The 22,890-nt window shown below is 45.8% G+C and overlaps 1 protein-coding gene across 7 annotated transcripts in view; it reads left to right on the top strand.

The window, feature by feature from the left end:
• SEMA5A (semaphorin 5A) overlaps positions 1 to 22,890 on the top strand; it is a 465,678-nt gene that overhangs the window by 94,986 nt on the left and 347,802 nt on the right. For all 7 annotated transcript variants that reach the window (XR_006817661.1, XM_045998962.1, XM_045998963.1 and 4 more), the window contains one exon: positions 9,638 to 9,707. The gene's annotated coding sequence lies outside the window, so the exon portion shown is untranslated. The remainder of the gene's footprint in view (positions 1 to 9,637; positions 9,708 to 22,890) is intronic.

Here is a 22,890-nt window from a genome sequence, read left to right on the forward strand (position 1 = left end):
GCCCTTCCTGTCTATTTTCTTGGCGTTAAGTAACACAAGTAATTCAGTAATTTTTTTTAAGTTAAATTCTGTAATTCAATAATTCTTTTAAAGTTAAATTTTGGTCGCAAATCAATCAGTGTGATAGAACACATCAATAAGAGAAGAGAGAAGAACCACATGGTCCTCTCAATTGATGCAGAAAAAGCATTTGACAAAATCCAGCATCCGTTCCTGATGAAAACGCTTCAAAGTATAGGGATAGAGGGAACATTCCTGAACTTCATAAAATCTATCTATGAAAGACCTACAGCAAATATCATCTTCAATGGGAAAAAGCTTGCAGCCTTCCCGTTGAGATCAGGAACACGACAAGGATGCCCACTCTCACCACTCTTGTTCAACATAGTATTAGAAGTTCTAGCAACGGCAATCAGACAACAAAGAGAAATAAAAGGTATCCAAATTGGCAAGGAAGAAGTCAAACTCTCTCTCTTCGCAGATGACATGATTGTTTATATGGAAAACCCCAAAGACTCCACCCCCAAACTACTAGAACTCATACAGCAATTCAGTAACGTGGCAGGATACAAAGTCAATGTACAGAAATCAGTGGCTTTCTTATACACCAACAATGAAAATACAGAAAGGGAAATTAGAGAATCGATTCCATTTACTATAGCACCAAGAACCATAAGACACCTGGGCATAAACCTAACCAAAGAAGTAAAGGACCTGTACTCGAGGAACTACAGAACACTCATGAAAGAAATTGAAGAAGACACAAAAAGATGGAAGACTGTTCCATGCTCTTGGATTGGAAGAATAAACATTGTTAAAATGTCTATACTGCCTAGAGCAATCTATACTTTTAATGCCATTCCGATCAAAATTCCACCGATATTTTTCAAAGAGCTGGAGCAAATAATCCTAAAATTTGTATGGAATCAGAAGAGACCCCGAATTGCTAAGGAAATGTTGAAAAACAAAAACAAAACTGGCGGCATCACGTTACCCGATTTCAAGCTTTACTACAAAGCTGTGATCACCAAGACAGCGTGGTACTGGCATAAAAACAGACACAAAAACCAGTGGAACAGAGTGGAGAGCCCAGATATGGACCCTCAACTCTATGATCTAAGAATTACATCTTGAAGTGAGATTTAGAATTGAATCCTGGCCTTCTGTTGTGTGGGCAAACCTCTGCTTCCAGGGTCGGTCTTATGGATGCATTGTTCTGAGTGAATAGGCATGGGGAGGCCCCGTTTTTCCACAAGCCTCAGGTGCGCTTCTCTTTCTGAGTGGTGAGATTCTTAGTCTACAGAGGACGGGTGAATGTGGCCGTCAGAATGAGAGCTGAGGGGCCCAGTGCCCATGCAAATCAACCAATTGAGCAAGCCCTTCGGAACCGCCTAGTGGAAAGCAAGGCTGTTCTTTGAAAATTTGGCCCATCGTGGCAGAAATAAAGTAGTCACTCTTCAGAGATAGCGACGTCCGTAGAGAGCTCATTGCAGAAATGACTTGTGTTTTAAGCAGCTGCGCAGTTGCCTTTTGCTCGTCTCTTTTTCCTCCCTCTGTTCCCATGTGTCTCAGCGGCTCAGACCACATCTCACCGTCCGGTCTGGGAGTTAGGAGGTGGGAGGTGTTTCCCTCCAGCTCTGTTCCCGTTGCTCAGACCGTGTCCCCTTCCAGGGTCAGCAGCTCCTACCAGCTTCCAGCGTTCTGCATGGGGTGACTCTGCATGGAGACTAAATGGGGAACAGCTGGGTTGCTTTCTTCCCAGATGTCATTAGGACCAGTCAGTGCTTAGAGAAATGAAATCCCACTTTCCACCTTTCCTTTTCTGCAGGCTTCCGCAGTGTTTCATACTGCCAAACCAGCAGGTTGCACAGTGACCGCCACCTGTCCGAAGGAGGGGGCGGTCATAGCGGATCTGGGTGTGAAAGCTCCAAGTCCAAGTGCGTTTCTCTTTGTCTTTAGATTCAACTTTCGGAAGTGCCTGTTACTCTGTTCAGGGAGGTAGGATTTGCCTCTGCTGGTCTCAGGGCCGGCTGATTGCATCATTAAGTGACCCAAATGTGAGCCCTGTGTCCCCATGCGAGGACACGCTGTCCACAAAGCCCCAGCTGTCCCTGGGGCTGGTCTCCAGGTGTTCCTGCTTTGGCCCCAAGACAGACAGGCATTTAAGGAAGGGAAATTGTAATATCCTGCACTTGGCTTTTGAATGTGCACCCGAGACGACTCTCGGATTCTTTATTAACCGGTATGGATCCGTACGTGTCATTATTTGTACAGAAAACAATTAGCTGGTGACTAAAGAGATCGTGTCTGATTTGGGGAAAGCTCTCCCCAAGGGTGAATTCCGAGAGCCCAGAGCCCTTCCCCGGGGCACTGGCTTTGTGCTTGTCATTCTTCCACACATCCTGAGCTTAAGTGCGAGCAGGAGAATGTCTGATTGGCCACGTGTACTGAAGAGGAAAAGAAGGCAAGCCGTTTGCTTTTTGGGTGCAGTGTTACCGTATAGTTAACAACTCTCAAGCCCCGATGTAAGTGGTTTCCTTTCCTCGCCGTACACGTGTCGTGTCACGCACGTCCGTGTGAGATCTCTAGCTTTCGAAAGCCCTTGCTGTTTGCCCTGATGCCTGCTTAAAGAAACACTACTGACTTCGGGCTGTCTGCCGCTGCAGAATTCAGCCGCGGAGCAGCACAGGTACCTACGGGCGATGGAACCTCTTTCAAAAAAGAAAAAAATCGGGAGTTGGGACACTTTTTCATGCTGCTCTCAGCATTTTCAAATAGCCACATCCGGCAATGTTCATAGTTGAGGGGGCGATACGGAACCGATCAGCAGACCTACTTTTTTTAAAAAAAAAGAGAGAGAAAATACCCCCGAATTTAATGTTTGAGTCCTGAGCCTGTCTTGAATGAAAGCAGTCAGCAGTCTTGTATTTGGGAAGATCAGGGCAAGGCTGCTCCCCCAGCCATCCCCTGGCACCAGCGGCACAGCCTGGAGCCAATGGGCAGATCCGCTCTGCAGACACACCTGGGATGGCGCTGGACCGGCCACCACTGTCACCATAGACCTTCGTCATCTTGTGCTTTCTGTGGATTTGCTTTCGAGCTTCATGCGGTTTTCCTGAAGGTTGGAAGTTTTGCTTAGGAATGTGGGTGTGGCTGGGAGCCTAGGTCCTGCCCTCCTCCCTCTTGCCAGAGCCCCAGGCTGCCTGCCACGTTTCTGTCCTTAAAAGCCTGGGAGAAGATATTTGCAAATGACGGTACAGACAAAAGGTTGATATCCAGGATCTATAAAGAACTCCTCAAACTCATACAAAACAGATAATCATATCAAAAAATGGGCAGAAGATATGAACAGACACTTCTCCAATGAAGACATACAAATGGCTATCAGACACATGAAAAATGTTCATCATCACTAGCCATCAGGGAGATTCAAATTAAAACCACATTGAGATACCACCTCACACCAGTTAGAAGGGCCAAAATTAGCAAGACAGGAAACAACATGTGTTGGAGAGGATGTGGAGAAAGGGGAACCCTCTTACACTGTTTGGTGGGAATGCAAGTTGGTGCAGCCACTTTGGAGAACAGTGTGGAGATTCCTCAAATTAAAAATAGACTTTCCCTATGACCCTGCAATTGCACTGCTGGGTATTTACCCCAAAGATACAGATGTAGTGAAAAGAAGAGCCATTGTACCCCAATGTTTATAGCAGCAATGGCCACGGTCGCCAAACTGTGGAAGAAACCAAGATGCCCTTCAACGGATGAATGGATAAGGAAGATGTGGTCCATATACACGTATTATGCCTCCATCAGAAAGGATGAATACCCAACTTTTGTAGCAACATGGACGGGACTGGAAGAGATTATGTTGAGCGAAATAAGTCAAGCAGAGAGAGTCAAGTATCATATGGTCTCACTTATTTGTGGAGCATAACGAATAACATGGAGGGCAAGGGGAGATGGAGAGGAGAAGGGAGTTGAGGGAAATTGGAAGGGGAGATGAACCATGAGAGACTATGGACTCTGAAAAACAACCTGAGGGTTTTGAAAGGGCGGGGGTGGGAGGTTGGGGGAACCAGGTGGTGGGTAATAGGGAGGGCATGTATTGCATGGAGCACTGGGTGTGGTGCAAAAACAATGAATTCTGTTACGCTGAGAAAAAAAAAAAAAGCCTGCACCTTGTCAGGGCACCCAAGTCTCTGCCTGCTGCTTCTTGGATGCTTGTCCCTCCCCTCCTCCTTTTCCCAGGTGCCCCCTTCCCCCTCTTCCTGCCCCACTCTCCTCTGCCACGTTTGCCTCCTCAATTCCTTTTTCTCTGTTCTTGCAACGGCACCTCCTTTAAAAAATATTTTATTTATTTTTATTATTAAATATTAATAAATCTTTATATTATTATAATTATTCATAATGCATATTAATAAATATTTATTAATAAATATTTATTCATTTGAGAGAGAGAGAGCAAGCAGAAGTGGGGAGAGAGGCAGAGGGAGAGGGAGAAGCAGACTCCTCCGCTGAGCAGGGAGCCCAACGAGGACTCAATCCCAGCACCCGGGATCATGACCTGAGCTGAAGGCAGACGACACGCTTCACTGACTGAGACACCCAGGGCCCCCACTCCTTTCCTTCTCTGAATGGCTGGCGTTTTCCAGCACTTGCATACCCCAACTCCCAGCCCACAGCTGCCTCCCTGCCCTTGGGGCAGCATCTTTCTTTACCGTAAATGCGCACTGTTGATTTCTCCGAGCAGGATCCAGTGGGCACGTGTATGTGAAGTGAGGGACGGAGATTGTCCAAGGTGACGTCATGCAGGAAGAGCGGAGCTAGAGACGGTCTCGGAAAGGGGCTGCGCGTGCAGAGTCGGCTGATCCTCTGCAACCCGGACCGCGTCTGCCTCTAGACTCTCCAGATGGGTCTTCCCCGCCAAAGCAGTGGCCTTAGTATCCCTCCCTTAATCCCTACGTCAGCTCACAGCGAGAAAGTTCGCATTCTCGGTAGTTGCATTATTGTCTTAAATCCAGGGACATTTGCTCATCGAGTCCTTGCCCAGTTTCTAGATGCTTTCTGCACACGTAGCGGTCTGGAAAAATGGGCTGTGATTTATCGTTGTGGGGGTGGTTTGGTTTTGTTTTTTTGGTGTGCTTTTGCTTTTTCTTAGTATTTTCAAATCCTGAGTTCTCAGTGGTCCCTGCTTCTGGCCTCTGGTTTTCTCCCCGTCTCGTCTGTCCTGCTGCAGAGCTGCCGTGTTGTCCTGATCGTCCTCAATCCCACTCTCGTTCTGGTGCTTCACGAGCCTTCAGTGACCCCCTCCTCGGGATGAAATCTCGTCTTTTTCTCAGGATAGCATTCCCTCATCGGCTGCTCTTCCGGCCCGGGAGGTCCGTGGAGTGGCTCCTTTGAGCCTTGCCCCTGCGTGGCCTGCCCCGATGCTGTCCCTGCCTGCTCCCCTGCCTGGGGATCCCACCTGGAATCCGATCTCCCGATTGCTTTCTTATCTTACCCCACAAGTCTGAGGAGAGGCCGGCTCTCCGGCTCTCCGTGTTGGCCCTCACAGCCCCTCCAGTCGCACTTGTCCACCTTAGGTGACGTTCTCTGTTCCCTTTAGATGACCTTTAGTCTCCTGTCTGCTGGCCCCACACTTGGGCTTCCTCAGTTCACCCTGCCCCAGGGGGTACCAGACACTCATGCTCCAACCCAGCACGGCTCTGACCAAATGGCTCTTTGTTGCGTCTAGGGTTCTTGGCTGTTCCTGCCTCATCTACCGCTCGCTTCCCCTGTGATACACCCCACTCACACACTTCACCATCTTCTCCGACATTCTACCTCTCCCCGAAACCCCGGATCGCATTTCACTTCTTCTGGGAAGCTCTCCTTGAGTCCTCTGCCTGGAGGCAACGTCCCTCTCCTCCACAGTGCACAGAAGGGCATCGAGCGGTTGTAGACTGTCTTGGATGAGCTCCGGAGTGGTTCCTGCTTTGTCGTCTGGCCACCTCCCGAGCATGGCCATAGGGCCATGTGACAGGTGACTGACTGACTGCGTACAAGATGTCGCTTAGTTGAGCCCCGTGACCACTGGTACAATTCTTGCGAGTTGGGAAACCCTGGTCTAACAGTTTATAGGTTCTCTGAGCCTGTACCTGGGGTGGGGTGGGGGGTTCTTTCCGTGACTCCATTAAACATCTTTATGATGCCAGGTGGGTCTCATCTATTTTCATTGTATTCTTGTGATTTTACTCTGGTTCAGTTTCTAAATTGAGCTTTTAAGACTGACCTGAAATTTTAATTTCTCTCCTGTATCTGTAGGAGAAAGGCCACCGCTCCGCCGACCTTTGGTTTCTAGAAGAATGTTTAAATCTCCATTTTTCCTCATTCTGAGTAGGTCGGGCTGGGAAGGTTGCATATTTTAACCGAAACCCTTGTGCTGATGGGCACTTAGTAACTTATAATTGATGTTTAAACTTTATTAATGCATTTCAGTGAAGAGACAGTTTTAAGAGCCCGTGAAGGTGGCTATGGGGTGCAGCTTCTAGGAAAGGTTTATCGCTTGTGAATCACGAAGGGCTGCTGCAGGGACAGCTGGCCACACGCGTGTGCAGTGTTTTCTGGAGTGAGGCTCTCCCTGCGAATTCTGATGCAGGGACCTCGGATGTTATTTCTGCTAAAGTGGCTCCTGAGCTAAAAAGAGAAGGATAAGGATAATATGGAATTGAGTCAATTGGGGACATTTTTGTTTTAATAAAACCTAAACTGTTTCTTATTCAATGGGTAGTTAAATATTCATTTTAAAATAATCCGACCCCCAGCCCGAGGCAACCCTCTGGGGCTTTGTAGTTTCTTCACCTTTTGACTGTCTTCTCTGTTTTCTAGAATATGTCGGTGATTTATGGTTTCCGCACCAGGTAATCTGTGACCTCACTGTGGGGGGAGGGGAGCGCTCAGCTTGTAGACCCGGAGGAGGCTTTGCCCGTGACTTGCACTGAGCTCTTATACGAGGTCACTGCCTTGTTGCTGTGGCTTCTCCCGAGCCTGTGCTGCTTGGCACATGTGGGCGTCGGGCGGAGGGTGGCGTATTCAGTTAGAGGGTGGAACGCCATCGTTTCAGATGGTTGACCTTGAGGAGTAGAAGGTCCCAATGCTGTTGCTTGGCCACCAGGCACCAAGGTGGTAAAATGTCTTTTTCACCATTGATGTAATCACAGAGAGAGTAAGCACATTTCGGGGTGTCTTTCCCACAATCCTGCTTTGGGAAGCAGTTTCCAGTTTAAGCTTTGGCGTCCGAAGGGAGTCCTGTTGTCCTCCAAGTCACGTGGATCCTGTATTGGACATTCTGCCATTGGAGTGTTGCCTTCCCACAAGGAAGGGGCTCGATTTCGAAGTCAGAAAGTTGGATCTGGAGCAGCCCCTCCGTGCTGTAGGCTGTCCTGTCCTGGACCGCGCTGGGATGTCCTCTTTCTAGACTAGTTATCTGCTTGAGTCAATGATTCTGAATTCTGAACAACAGTGTCCTTTTGAGCCTCTGGGTCTTTTTGCGTTTAAGAAGGGGGCCATCCTCTGCTGACTCTTGGATGTCCTAGCGGGGAGACCATATCCGCTAACTTATGACTGCACTGAGGGAGGATGGGAGCGCTCAGCCTCCAGGCCTAATTATCAACCCTGTTTCCCATTTAATTCTGACACATGCAAGGCTGTGGAAATTGCCAGGTAATCCTGGCAGCAAACGATGCCACTTTGTCACTTGAATTTTAACTACGAAGTAAGTCAGTACAAAGGAATTTTAGTGCTGATTTTAAAACAGATTTTAGGACCCGAGAGGATGCTGGTGCATTCAAACCTGCTGTTCTAGAAAGAAGTTCCCACTAGCATGTTGGCTGCCACACCCAAAGGAGATATTACTGGTGGTGTGAGAAAGGATTTGGCCGCTCCTAGGCATTTTTTCTGGGCTGAGTATGCCTTCTTACATTGGGGAGAGCTCCCTCACTCCTCTTTTGGCCTCAAGGATTCGCATCTGCACCTCCTCCTGTCCAAAGGATGATGTCATGGGCTTTCGAAGACTCAGCTGGGACCACACGGGGCTTGGCGATGCTTTAGTGTGTGTGCGCACCTGGGTTGTGTGAGCCTTGCTGGGCAGTTCTGAATGTGTTGCTTTGGATTGCCCCCTTGCTTCCCATGAACTAACAAAAAGCACCTTGTGGAAGCAGGGATCATGATGGAGAGACAGCGTCGCTTAGCCACTTGCGGGCCTCTGACCTCTGAACCTCAGGACTTCCAACTGGCTGATTTCGGCAGATCTGAAATTGTACAAACTTCCAGATGCTGTAATTCAGTTTATTTTCTGCAGGCAGATGGCCCTTAGATAATGACTGACGTGGACAGTGTGGGAATCATTGCAGAGAGGAATAGCCAGAATGTTCCAGAATGTTCCGGGAAGTTCTTCTTCCCTTTTTCTCATCATCATTCTAGCTGCTACCCAAGTGTATATGTCAGGATAGGCAATGTCAGCGTGTTCCAGGCTTATTGGGAGCCAGAAGCTGCAGAGCGTGGGGAGTAGAAAGAAGCTGTGTGAACTAAGACAGCAGAACACGCATGAGCCCTACAAGGCAGGATTTGAAATAATACGCATCCCTCACTACTAATGGACACGTTTCTTTGTGAATCAGAAAGGAAACGTGACCCATTTCTTCAGTTTCTGGTAAACATGGGGTCTTGCGGTAGTCTTTCTGTCACATTAGAGTATCAGGTTTTCAGGATTTTTATCTTAAATTGAGGAGATTGGGGGGCAGTTAGCTGGTGGAATGAGATTACTGGATTTTAGGGAAGTGACTACTTTTATGGTTTATGGTTCTTTTCCTAATAAAGTCTCAACATTGTGCACCAAATAAATTAATGTGTAAATAAAAATACAAAGAAATTCTTTGGTATCGTTTATTCTATACCTTCTGCCTTTACTTCTTATTTTTCATATGCATTACTTAAGGTACAATATACCTCCCAAAAGAGGATGAAAGGGGGGGCGCCTGGGTGGCTCAGTGGGTTAAGGCCTCTGCCTTCAGCTCAGGTCATGATCCCAGGGTCCTGGGATCGAGCCCCACATGGGGCTCTCTGCTCAGCAGGGAGCCTGCTTTCCCCCCTCTCTCTCTCTGCCTGCCTCTGCCTACTTGTGATCTCTGTCTGTCAAATAAATAAATAAAATCTTTAAAAAAAAAAAAAAAAAGAGGATGAAAGGGCCATCATAAAATGGGTAATTTCACACAACCAACCTGAATTTGATGCTCAAAATACTTTTTTTAGTATATGTGCTGCCGAAGCGAGCACTGATGCTCAAAATACTTAAAGTAATTCATATGGCTTCGAGATGATGGTCCTTTTGGTTGTCTCACGAGATTTGTTTGCATATGTTAGCAGCATTTAAATTTTTCTTTTTCTTTTTCTGAAGAAGAAAACCCATCAGCGGGTGGGCTATGTTGTTGTCATTTCCAAGCTGTCCTGGGTCACTTTGCTCCAGGACTCACACTGCTAAAACAGCTTGCCGGTTGTGCTGGGCCTTCATGGGAGTTTCTAGACTTGATAAGCAATGACCACAGCCTCCTTTAAAATGGATTAACGGGATTTGTTTTTTTTCTTTTCTTTTTTCAAGTGTGCCCAGGTGCTGCGGATTCTTAGTGTGATACATGACCCAGGAAGCGCCCCCCCCCTTTCCCTCCTTGGTAAGTCAGACCTCTCAATGGGAAATGAAGAAACCGACAGATTTGTGGATTGTGACCCTGATCGCTTATGAGTAACACTCATCTCTGCTGTTAAAAATGGCAGTGAATGAACAAGCTTTCAGAAAGGAATGGCGCCACAGGGAGGTGAGGTAATCTGCTCACAACGTCCCAGTAGGCAGAGGCAGTGCTGGGATTTGAACCGGTGTTCTTAACCCTAACATAATCCTCCTCCTAGCACGAGGAATGCTGGCTGAGGATAAGGCAGACACACTTTTTACTTTCTTCCCTATCTGATAAAGATCCCCTTAAAGGGAAGCTCACAATGAATATTCAGAAATTAGTTTTTCAAACAGCAATCTAACTCGGGGGACGGCTCGAGCATTTTCTGGAAAGGGTGAGGTAGTATTTTGGGATTTGCTGGCCTTGTAATCTCTGTTGCAACAACTCAGCTCTGTGCCGTAGCACTGAAGCAGCCACAGACAGTAGGTAAATGAGCAAATGGGGCTGTGTTCTAGCGAATCTTTATTTCCCAAGACCAGTGGAAGGTGAGCTGGATTTGGCCCACAGGCTCTATAGTTGACTGAGCCCTGATCTACATACTTAGAGCGCTCAAAGATCTCATAGAGTGAGATCTTACAGAATGAGCATGTTTTAGTGGCCAGTAGGTATGAGTCCTTCCACAGCATTTGCCTTGGATGCTCAGAATTTAATCATAAGTGACTTTTAACGAAGACTACGAGAATTGCGAAAACCTACTCTTTCCAGTTGAGTGTGTCCTGTATCCAATGCTTGACAGAAGTCTCTAGGCCCCCAGTGTATTAGCGTGAGGCAGGTACCTAGACAGCAGCAGCTTTGCTCAACGTAGACTTGATACCCATTGTTCCCTTAGTGTCTTTTGTTAGTCTAGAAAGTATAGCTCTTTTATGACGTAAGTTCAGATGGCATTTCTTCTTTTGGTCTCTGTAGAGTTTCTAAATGTGACGTTTTTATTGTACACCCTTAAACATAACTTAAACATACTACTGCTTATACTTATTGGGGCAAACATGCAATTATTTTGGGCCGTCTGATAATTGTGTTGCTCAAAAGCGTTCTGGTATCAAGTCTTCCTCTTTTATTATGAGCAAAACCAGAAGTTTGTAAGAGTCCAGTTTGGAGAAGGTTGATGTACGTAAATCATGGGATAACATGGTGATGTCCTTTGCCACATAGGTCAAATGAGGTGGTTCTGTGTTTTTTGTACTTAACTTTTTCTTATGAAAAGATACTTCTGGCATCTGAAGGCCCATCTGACTACGGTACTGATTGTCATCTAAAAAGATGGGTGAAGGGGGCCCTTCTGGGTGGCTCAGTCAGTTAAGTGTCTCTTGGTTTTGGCTCAGGTCATGTTCTTGCTTGTAGTTGTGAGATTAAGCCCAGTGTGAAGCTTGCTTAGGATTCTCTCTCTCTCTCTCTCTTTCTCTCTTCCCCCGCTCTCTTGCCAAGGGATGCCCAGCTTACATTCACATACCTAGACTTTAATCCTGCTTTCCAGCTTCTTGTAGCTCACACTACGGCCTATATTGTGAAGAGGAGATATTTGGTGCATAAAGTGTATGTTTCGTGAACAATAACAACCACTATTATCAAGCTTTCTTTTAATTGGAGGTTCGTTCATTACATCAGAATAACTTCAGTTGACTTACTATTTCAAAACCAAGCATTTTCAGTAAGATTGCCAGTTGCCTTCAGAAAAGTGTTGTAGATATTTATGCTTCACTAATAATATGTTAGAGGGTCTCTTTTAGTAAAATCTCAGTACCATGGAGCATCATTAATTTTTTTTGTCTATTCCTTCATGTTGATATGTTCCATTATTTATTCATGATCTTATTTGATTAATTTTTTTCTAACTGTGTGTGTGTGTGTGTTTTAAGAGGAAGAGAACACAAGTGAGCATGGGGAGAGGAGTGGAGGGAGAGGGAGAAAATATATATATTTTTTTAAAGATTTATTTATTTATTTGACAGACAGAGATCACAAGTAGGCAGAGAGGCAGGCAGAGGCACCCCAGAGGGAGAAAATCTTAAGCAGGCTCCATGTTTAGCAGGGAGTCCAAGTTGGGGCGCCAACTCAAGACCGCGAGATCATGACCTGAGCTGAAATCAAGAAGCAGGTGCTCAACTGACTGAGCCACCCAGGTGCCCCTTAATTATGTGATAATTAACCGTTACTTTGAAAAAGAAGAGAGGGAACATACATGTGTAAGAGAATTGTTTGTCTTTATTTTATGCTTATTTAGTTATTGAGATTCAGCACTTCCTTTATAGATTTTAACAGAATTTGGGGTTTTTGTTTGTTTGTTTGTTTTAATTTCTTTTCAGCATAACAGCGTAACTGATTCATTGTTTTGCACCACACCCAGTGCTCCATGCAATACCTGCCCTCCCTGGAACCACCTGGTTCCAGAATTTGTGTTTAACAGCATTAACTCTGTTAATACTTCCCCATTTCATGTGCTTGTTGACTTTATCCTTTTAAATTTGGAGAAATTTATTACAGTGTTGCCAGATATTTTGTCTTTTCATAATGAAATCAGTGCTTAGGAATTTAATATTTTCCTCTACCCTCTTTTGATACTATTACAAATTCTCATTTCTAATTCAGAGAGCACTTCAGTTATTTATATTTTTATTTTTAAAGATTTTATTTCTTTATTTGACAGAGAGAGAGATCACAAGTAGGCAGAGAGGCAGACAGAGAGAGAGGAGGAAGCAGTCTCCCTGCTGAGCAGAGAGCCCGATGTGGGGCTCGATCCCAGGACTCCGGGATCACGACGTGAGCTGAAGGCAGAGGCTTTAACCCACTGAGCCACCCGCCCCCCCCCCACTTCAGTTATTTAAAAATAGATCCTGTTCTTTGTAATTTGTCTCATAGCCCTCCTTTCTTTTTCCTCACTGACAAAAATTTATCCCCACGTTTACTCTAATGAGGATGTTCAGACAGTTAGGATATTTGTATGAATGAGGGATCTCAGCTGCACGTTGCTTCTTCCTACAAACAGAAATCTAGCTTATGGCCAGACACCTGAAATTGTTTCATTCTTTCATTAATCCCCTTGGTTAGGGAAAGGTTAGGTTTCGCATTTTGAGATGTTCTACAGCTTTTGCCTACGTTTTAACAACTGTGTTTCAGTACTTTTTATATAATAGAACTTAGCCCGTTGTGCTGGATAGGAGTCAATCATTATCTCATGTTTGTACCTAACTTCTGGTGTTCGAAGTCGGTGTTATGCGGCGTGGCCGCGAGATCGAGACCGAGCTGGTGGAATCCGCATGTATCGGTTGATGTCCTTACCTGTTGAGTTTAGAGCACTCCCCTAAAATATTAACTTAATTATGAATTATCATGTGTCTGCGACAATGGTTTCTAACTTACACATTCCAGAAGAGAGACCACTGACCGGATTTCTCTTTTTTGAGATGGAGATCAACCTAGGTTTGGACAGATCCAACCACAACTCTGATCTCTAGCTTTACTTTACTTGGTTTTCTAGATGTCTTGGCTGTAAAATCAGGAGAGTGAAAGATCAGCTGAGAGTGGCAAGAGGCAGTGAGAGGTGTGATTGGGTTTGCTGAGACAGAGACTAAGTAGAAAAACAAATGTGCTCGCCGAGTTGCGCTCAGTGTTTTAGTGGGTGTCGCTGTGCTGATTGGCATTTTGTTCCGTGACATTCTTGGTGCATTTCTGTGTATATCACTGACCCAGGAGCATCACTTGCTCAAACATGCTGAGTGTCTGTATTTTGGATTGAAGCTTCAGCCTGTCATTCTTAATAATGTCAGAAATACTAAAGCTGTGGACTCCACTCATTATTCCTGTTCTGTTTCCTCGTCAGCCTGATGGAAAATCTCCAGGAGAAGATCTGGGGAGGCTCGTGCGGGTCTGATTTGCCTGGTCACATGCACTTTACTCCTCATTTCCCAAGTTCCCTGACAGGACAATTGTCTGTCTCTGCTAGCCCCGTTAGAATGCATGGGAATTCCCATTACGGAGCTGGGGAAACCTTGCTGTCTCTTCTATATGGGATTTTGGCCCTTTTCCTCATTTGTTTAGGTGAGTGTCTGCCAAGTATGTTTTGTTCTGGCTTTATGACCGCTTTAAATATTTCTGAATCACAGATGTGTGGTCAAGTTTAGAATCCATTTCTTTCCTTTGCTTTGTGTTTGGGTCAGGCTGGGGATGGCGTCCGTGTGCTGTTCATTTTCACGCGCCCGTTCCAGGGGCGGACGTGTGTGTGAGGTTAATTGCTGGGTTTGAAGGTTACATGTGCTTGTAAGGATTTGCCCCCTTGATCAAACTGTGCATAAGATCTTTTTTGGCCAAACTTTCCTAAGGGCATAAAAAATGACCCTGTGTTTGGATTTTGGAATTTCATGGGACTTGGGGGCTTTCCTGTGTTGTGGCCTCTAGAAGCCTTGGAGAGGATCCTAGTGCTTCAGGGCTGCAAACCTAATCAGCTCATGTTTTATCCACTGGAGCTTTTCATGTGGTTTTCATGTGTGTTTGTATCTCTTTTAGCCTTCCAGGCCACAAAGGGATCAGAGTCATCTTGCTTCATTTGCTTTTGCTTACGGCTTTGGACAGTAACCATTATTGGTTAAACCGAAGCAGAAAAAGCAAAGGTTGAGAAGATGGTCAGGAGATTCTGGGAAGTAAATACCACCATATTTTCATATAAGGGTATCTAAGAATAGTGAACAGATTTTAGGTTTCCAGCATTCAGAAATATGGTGGGTATGTCTAAGTTTTTTACCAAGCTCAGATTATTTTTTCGGGTGGGTAAGGGGTCACGGGTCTTGCTCAGAGCTCAGAGGCCATATGCCTTTTTTTTTTTTTTAAAGATTTTATTTATCTATTTGACAGATAGAGATCACAAGTAGGCAGAGAGAGAGGAAGGGAAGCAGTCTCCCTGCTGAGCAGAGAGACATATGCGGGGCTCGATCCCAGGACGCTGGGATCATGACCTGAGCCGAAGGCAGATGCTTAACCCACTGAGCCACCCAGGTGAGAACTATGCCTCCTGCTCCCACAGCAAGCCACCTCCCTGCCACAGGGATGGTTGAAAGGTAAGGAAGGCACTTTCTCTGCTGGCCAATCATGAATCCCACCTAGTGGGCACCCAGACTAAGACTAGTTGAGGCCATGCTTCCAGCTTGGGCACCGAGACCCTGTTCCTTCTCTCCTAGTCAAAGATAGTACTTAAATTGTTCCTCCCTCTTTCCAGCCTCAGTTTTTATTTTCTGGATCTTTCCAATAGGAATGCAAATATCTACCATCTTAAAAAAATGACCTGTTGATTTTCATTTCCCCTCTGGCTACAACACACACCTCTCCTTTTTTCCCCCTTTTTTAAATGGAAAAACTCCTTAAAAGCACTTGCTTATATTTCTTGTCTCTAGTTCCTGTGTGTGCATTTCCTCTTGAGCTCACTTTGACCGCCAGTCTCCATCAGTACCGCCTCTTCCGGTCACTGGTTAACGTCATGTTGCTGACCCGAGGGGTCAAGGCTGCGTCAGCATCGCATGTGACGGCCGGTCAGTCAGTCGTCAGCATTCCTATGCTCATCCCTTCCTCTTCTCTGAAGCAGTTTCTTCATCTGGTTTCAGGGCATGTTGCCATGGTGCAATTCCAAAACATTCTTGACCACTTCCTCTTAAGCTCAACTGCTCATTCTCTTGCCCACTGGAGTCCCTGGGCGTTCAGTGCCTTGACCTTGCCACTTTGCCCACCATCCCCACCATTTGCATCATCTCTGCCCTCCCCCCACCCAGTGTAAACTCCATGAGGGCAGAGATTTTTGCCTGTTTTGATCACTAGTCCATCTCCAGGCATAGAGAAGAGCCCAAGAAATAAAAAGCCATCAATAATTATTTGTTGAATGGATGGATTTATAGAGGTGTGGATGGGTGGAAGGATGGGTGGAAGGATGGATAGATCTTTTGGGATTTAACCAACTAGGCGAGAAAAACCCGATTTCTAATTTGGGCACAGGCCTGGTGGTCTGTGAGCTTGCTGCGTGAGGAAGGAATGAGATTATTCTCCTTTTACTTCCAACTGCACTTGGCGTGTTTGGTATAATTCTTCCCATGATGTGCGGCGGGTGCATATTTGCTAGTTCCTCTTTTCTCAGCCTCCATGTCACCTCTCTGGACCTCGCTCTTCCCGCTCCGTGACCAGACGAATGAGGTTGCCCTTCCTCTGTGTCCCCGCACTCCTGTGCACGTCCCCACAGTGGCAATTTAAAGTTGGATCCATGCAGACTTCTCTGTTCAGACTGTGAAGCCCGTGGCTTGATTGCATTTCTCTCCCCAGTACTTAACATTCTGGCACACAGTAAGCACTCATTACATTTGTGTTATTTAATGAAGTGATTTAGACTGAAATTTTGTAAAACATAACTTACTCTAACGGTCCTTAAGAGTGCGGTAAAAATGTGCCTCTCTAGCCTTCTGATTGTGCTGCATTTAGGATGTTTATTTCATGATTTTACAATAATTAAATAATTAGATTTGCTGAAGCCATTATAGCTGGTCCCCAGATTGTCCAGCTGGGGCCTGAATAATCCAGTCTCCTGCCTTCTGCGTAGTCTTTGCCATCTCCCAGTATAAGGGAACATTCTTCATAGTGTGTCCTGCAGAGGAGAGGGTATGCAGTCCCTCTGAAGTCGCTTCTTCCCTGGTGGTTGTCTGTGAGATGGGAAGATGGCTGAAAAGGAGGGTGACAGGGGTTAATAGCATGGGGACAGAGACCAGTGGTCCCTCCTCTGCACGGTAGGATCCGATGTGTCAGTTCCTTCCTGGCTTTTACATTTCCTAAATTCAGGATTTGGACCTCCTGTCAGTGTCACAGAGAATTTCATCAGCATCATCTTCAAGGAGTGGATATTATTAAGCATAAAAATAGCACAACACAGCGTGGCTGTCTGGTCATGGAGCTCAGGCAAGCTCGGAACCCTGAAGGCCGATGTCCCGTCAATTTGTATTGAAATGTACATGTTATTGAAATGAAACGTCAATTTGTAATGAAATATACATGAAATGTACATATTGAAATGTACAAAACCACAGTGAGGTGTCCCTATGGAGTCCCTGCCGTGCTGGGGGCACGAATCCGTGTCAGTTGAATGTGTACATATAGTTATAGTTGGGTTAATGCAGATAAAGCCATAAATATAGGTAAATGTGGGTAGATAGACATAGAAGTATAGCTACAGATGAGTGTAGAGAAAGATACAGACCTGGACATACAGATGCAGAAAGTTACATGGAGATACACATGTAGATATGTAGGTATATAGAGTCGCAGATACAAATGTAGACAGAGATCATGTTATTAAGACTCAGGAAGGCCACTAGGTCAGGATTGCAATCAATGAAATAAATGTCTACAAACAGCGTGCTGAAGCCCAGAGTTGGGTCTTCACTTTGAATTTTTGGTAAAGTGATCGTGGGCTGCTACAGTATCCACCCATTGGAGGAAAACCACAGCTATTTTAAATAAATGATCTTTTCACGAGCCTTTTGCTGTGAACACAAGAGAGTGTGTGGATGTGTACACACACGTGTGCGCACTCGTGTGTGCGCATGCATACACACACGTTTTTCATCAGACAGTATGGACGGTCGCCCCCCTTTCTTATCAGCCATCCCAGGGCTGGGAACTGTGGTGTGTTGCCACTGTGTGCCCAGGTGGGAGCGTCAGGTAGGAGGCATCCACGGGCGTGCACACAGGAGGCGCCAAACAGGAAGGGACGGCAACAGTGAGGCACGTGACTGACCACACGCTTCCTTTTATTAGTGCTTATTATAAAATGTTGCCATTGAACCAAGCATCTTTGTTGACAGGTCTAGCTCTTTTTTCCCAGGTAACTATGACTTTGCTCTATTTGCTTGGAGTGCTCTCCTTCTTAATTTGATACGTAGTTATATGCTAGCTTTCTCATTCTGTGGCTGTATTTCCTAGGAGCTGATTATCTGTCTTTTCATAACTTTCTATTTTATGTACAATGTTACGCTTGCCTAAGATTATTTCATAATCTAGGTGTAAAAAAGGTCTGTGCAAAGGTCTTAGAAATTTCTTCTGGGATGTCACAGTAATTATGAATTATGCGGCAGCTTTGTTTTGTGATTGTAATGTTCAGTGACTTGTATACCAGCTTTGACTCTCATTTTCTTTCTTTTTCTTACCTTTTTTTTGAGAGAGTGTGTGCGTGTGCATGATTGGGGAAGTGGGGCAGAGGGAGAGAGAGAATCCCAAGCAGGATCCACACCCAGCATGGAGCCCAAGGTGGGGTTCAACCTCAGAACCTTGAGATCATGACCTGAGCTGAAATCAAGAGTTGGACCCTTTAACTGCCTGATCCCCCAGGCGTTCTACTGACTCTTGTTCTCCTGTTCTCAGTCTGTCTCTACGGCAAACCATTTACAAAGTAATTTTTGGTTTTTTTTTTTTTTTTGAGGAAATCCTAAATGGTCAGATACACCTACAACGAACCTTTCTACCCACAGATGCCTGGTTTGTGGAGATCTGATTGGTTTGGAGTAGCTTTTTCTCCTTTGCCTGAGCTCAGGCCGGTTCCCCAGGACAAATATTCCTAGTTCGCCTCTGGCTACCTGCAGAGCTCACCTTGTTTGGGTCTGAAGGACGTCTTGGCCCAGTGGATGTCACTCAACAGTCCTCCCCAGTGTCGTGAGGACAGTACACATTTAATACAGATTCTCCAGTGTTTCATAGTATGAAACCGTACAGAAGCCACTGGTAATGACCTGGCAGTAATTCCTATCACGGCTAACGTTACGTGGGTGCTCGCCGTGTCCCAGACACCGTTAGAACTGCTTTACTTATGTTCTTTCATCTTCTTGACAAGCATACAGAACCGGGGCTGGTATTATCCCCAGTCGAGAGGTGAGAAGACTAGGCTCGGAGAAGTTGAGAACCTCACCAAGGTCATGCAAAGGTGGTCTGGATGGCCGAGCCCAGTGGATAACTTGTACCTTCTTAATCCAGTGTACGTGTCGTCCCCTTTATTTTGTACAGGTCACGGGCAGAGCTCCCGCAGCAGAATATTATAGACAAGCATTGTACAGCAGCAGAACCTGCCTACTATAAATGTGGCACACTGAAGAGCTCTAGGTCTCTGCAGATAGTGTCTTGGTTTCATTTCCCGGAGCTGGCAGATATTTTGAGGGTTAGAACCCACTCTCCCTGTGTAATTTTCTTGCAGAAAACCCATGACTGGTGGTGAATCTCAAACAAAGGTCTCTCACGGGTAAATCTGTATAAACAAATGGTGACCTTCTGTATCCCTTCCTGTATGCGGGGGTCCTCGAGGAGTAGCAGGCATCGCATATGTCTGATTGGAAATTATGTTTCTATTAATATTTTTTAAAAGATTTTATTTATTTATTTGACAGAGAGAGAGAGAGATCATAAGTAGGCAGAGAGGCAGGCAGAGAGAGAGGGGGAAGCAGGCTGCCCGCTGAGCAGAGAGGACTCGATCCCAGGACCCCGAAACTACGACCCAAGCCGAAGGCAGAGGCTTAACCCACTGAGCCACCCAGGTGCCCCTTGTTTCTATTACTGATGGAAAACACTAACCCCTTTCCTTGACAGTTGTAAGGAAACTGGCAAGGTGAAAAAATCTGAGTGCATCCCATCTCCCCATCTCCAAGCAGACATTACTGAGCACATGCAGTGGATAGGGCCGTTTCGGGGGTTGGAAATCCACTGGTACACAAGAGAGGCTCTGAGTTATCACGGAGCATGTGTTTTAGGTGGGAGAGTCCGACCATAACCAATAATTATATTATATAGTATATATATCATATATATAAATATATAATTATATCACAACAGATAGGAAGAGTATGGCGTAGCAATCAGTGCAGTGCGGAGAACCCGGACTGGTCGTGTGGTAGAGAGCGCCGAGCTGGCAACTTTGGATTGTCCTGTATGTAATGAGGGAGGGGAGAGTGGTATGAATTGACCACCGAGACGGGTGAGCATTAGGGCGGGTAGGGCTTGGCAGGGCGGGACACCAAATATGGATCGTTCATTAGGGACGTTGCGAAGCCTCGGTAGAGACTGCAGAGGCACTGGATTTGTTGCATTTTGCACCCGTTGTTCAAAATTGTCAGTTGCCGTTGGGAAAATGGGTGGTGGATTAGCAAGAGGGGAAGCCGGAAGCCCAGTTAGAAGCCCAGCGCAGGTGACCGGGTAGGGCGTGATGGTGGTCAAGGGCCACCGCGTGGGGCATGGTTGGTCAAGATGGAGAAAACTGGGTGGGTTTGGTGTGTTTTTAGAAGGAGAGTCAGTGGTACTCTGGCTCGGGCATTGGTGAAGAGAGGAAGAAGAATTAAGAAGGAATTGTTGGTTATTGGACTTGAGAACGTCAGTGGGTGATGGACCATTTACGGAGACAGAAGTCCTGGGTTTGGGGGAGGCACAGGATTTGGAGGGGAAAATCAGAATTTTTCAAGGACCGTGTTAATTTTGGGTTGACAGCTTTCCTTTCTCATCCAGTGGAGAGAATAGTGGTGAGAATAGGCAGTGGACGGTCTGGAAATTATCGGGACAAGAGGTAGATTGGGGAGCTGTGAACATAGCCACAGTAATTACAGTCCAGGACTCTCTGCTCAGATACACCGGAGGGAGGAAAATGGTGCTGTAGACAGAACCATGGGCGCTGCAGCGTTTGGGGAGGGTCCTAGCATCTGCTGGAGAGCTCTTCATGATAATTCCCGTGGCATTGTAGTGCTTTGATACTTCGGAAGTGATCTTAAAAATGACAAGAAGTCCCAAGGGTAATTCTCCCCTCGAGAGAGATTTCATTCAGCATCTTAGCCAAAAAATTCTCCACAGCTGTAACATTAAATGCCATCCTGGTTCTAGGAAATAAGGTCAGAGTTTCACGGTGAAGTCTGCAGTGGGAGTCCCTGTCTGCATTTATTTTGCTTTTCTTCTTCCAGGTAGCAGTTCAGGCTGTTTTCCATAAATGCGGGCTCTCCCCAGTTGAGGCCTGGGAGGTGTGAGATAAGGCAGGACACAGGTTGTAACGATCTATCCCATTCTCCTTGTTCCCAAAATGCTGCTGTCTGACATACGGATCTGCCCTACTGTTTTTGCATTCTGCTTTTTAAATTACTGTACTTTTTTTCTAGGGACCTTGAGCTGGCGGCAGGCAGCATACTTGTTGACTAAATCAGTCTCCATGAGTACTAGCGATGTGCTGGGCAGGAGACTGTGATACGGTGTTGAGAATAATGCAGCGGAGAGCGATGCCGGCCAGAGAGCCGCTCCGTGGTTGATTTCTTGCAATGACTTGAGTTAACCCCGCTAGCATTGTTAACACCTTTTATTAGAGGATCAGAGTGATGAAACTTAGGGTGTCCCCAGAGGTTTGTCAGTGGCTTAGAACTTTGATTTTCCATCAGAGAGAAATGCATTTGGCTTATTCATGCAAAGGTGAAAGCTCACCTTTCTCATGGTTAGTGGAAATAAGATTTGACGTTGGCCATTAAGATTCCCCAGGGCAGCTGTGTTCTCTAGCAAACCAGGATGTAGGCCTGTACATGGAGAAGGAATGGTTTGGGCGTCCAGCATTCGCACAGAGACCTTTGTGAAAAGAACACGGGTAACTTGTAAGGCAGAGGGATCCAGCCGTGGTTAAACAGATAAGCTGAACTGAAGAGTAAGTTACTTTTTTCTGGGGGATCGTTCCATGGGAAAAATACCACCGTATATAAATAGTCTAAAAGATCTTATTTTTTAAAAAAGCCACTTTGTTGAGATAAATGACTGACTTATAAAAGCCAATAAAAAGGGGCACCTGGGTGGCTCAGTGGGTTAAAGCCTCTGCCTTCGGCTCAGGTCATGATCCCAGGGTCCTGGGATCGAGACCCTCATGGAACTCTCTGTTCAGCGGAGAGTCTGTTTCCCTTCTCTCTCTGCCTACCTCTCTGCCTGCTTGTGATCTCTCTCTGCCAAATAAATAAATAAAGTCTTAAAAAAAAGCCAATAAAAAGAGTCTCTTTAGGGGCGCCTGGGTGGCTCAGTGGATTAAGCTGCTGCCTTCGGCTCAGGTCATGATCTCGGGGTCCTGGGATCGAGCCCGGCATCGGGCTCTCTGCTCCTCGGGGAGCCTGCTTCCTCCTCTCTCTCTGCCTGCCTCTCTGCCTACTTATGATCTCTCTGTCTGTCAGATAAATAAATAAAATCTTCAAAAAAAAAAAAAAGAGTCTCTTTAAATGTGTATTTACATATATTGATGAGTTTGTGAACCATTGCAAGCATCAGGATCTTTTTTTTTTTTTTTTAAAGGTTTTATTTATTTATTTGGCAGAGAGAGTGAGAGGGAAGCAGGCTCCCCGCCGAGCAGAGAGCCTGATGCGGGACTCGATCCCAGGACCCTGAGATCACGACCCGAGCCGAAGGCAGTGGCCTAAACCACTGAGCCACCCAGGCGCCCCAAGTATCAGGATCTTAAACATAACCCATGACCTCCTCAAATTATTGCTTTTTTTTAAATTTAATTTTTATTTTTTAAAAAGATTTTATTTATTTATTTGTTAGGAGGAGAGAGAGAGAGTGTGTGTATGTGAACACAGGAAAGGAAGAGGCAGGCAGAGGGAGAAGCAGGCTCCCTGCTGAGCAGGGAGCCCTCCAGGGACTCAGTCATGACCTGAGCTGAAAGCAGACACTTAACCACTTAACCACCGGGTCCACCCAGGGGTCCCAAGTTATTGTTTTTTTTTTTTTTTTTTAAAGAATATTTAAGAGTATTTTAAAGAGTATTTTAAGATTATTTAAACTAAGATCAACCTTCTCAGCACAATTAAGTATTATTATCTCGGCTATAGCCACTATTGTGTATAATAGATCCGTTTTAAAAATCTGTGTTATTTTTTAGAGATTGAGAATCACTTCCCAAGGATGCCTTTTGGAACAGCTCAGTTGGGGGTCGGAAGGAAGCTTGAGGCCCCTGAACTCAGGGTCAGCCTGAATTTTAATGGATCCGATTTCAGTTCTCTGCGGCACCATGGCGCTCAGAACTCAAGGGGTGCAGCTGGCCTGGGGTCTGTTCTCAGATGTAAAGCGAAGCTCAGGAGGGTCGGGAAATGTAAAAGTGGGATTTGCCTCAACG

This window comes from Meles meles, chromosome 3 (genome assembly GCF_922984935.1).
Source record: "Meles meles chromosome 3, mMelMel3.1 paternal haplotype, whole genome shotgun sequence".
In the NCBI taxonomy this organism is placed as follows: Eukaryota; Metazoa; Chordata; class Mammalia; order Carnivora; family Mustelidae; genus Meles; species Meles meles.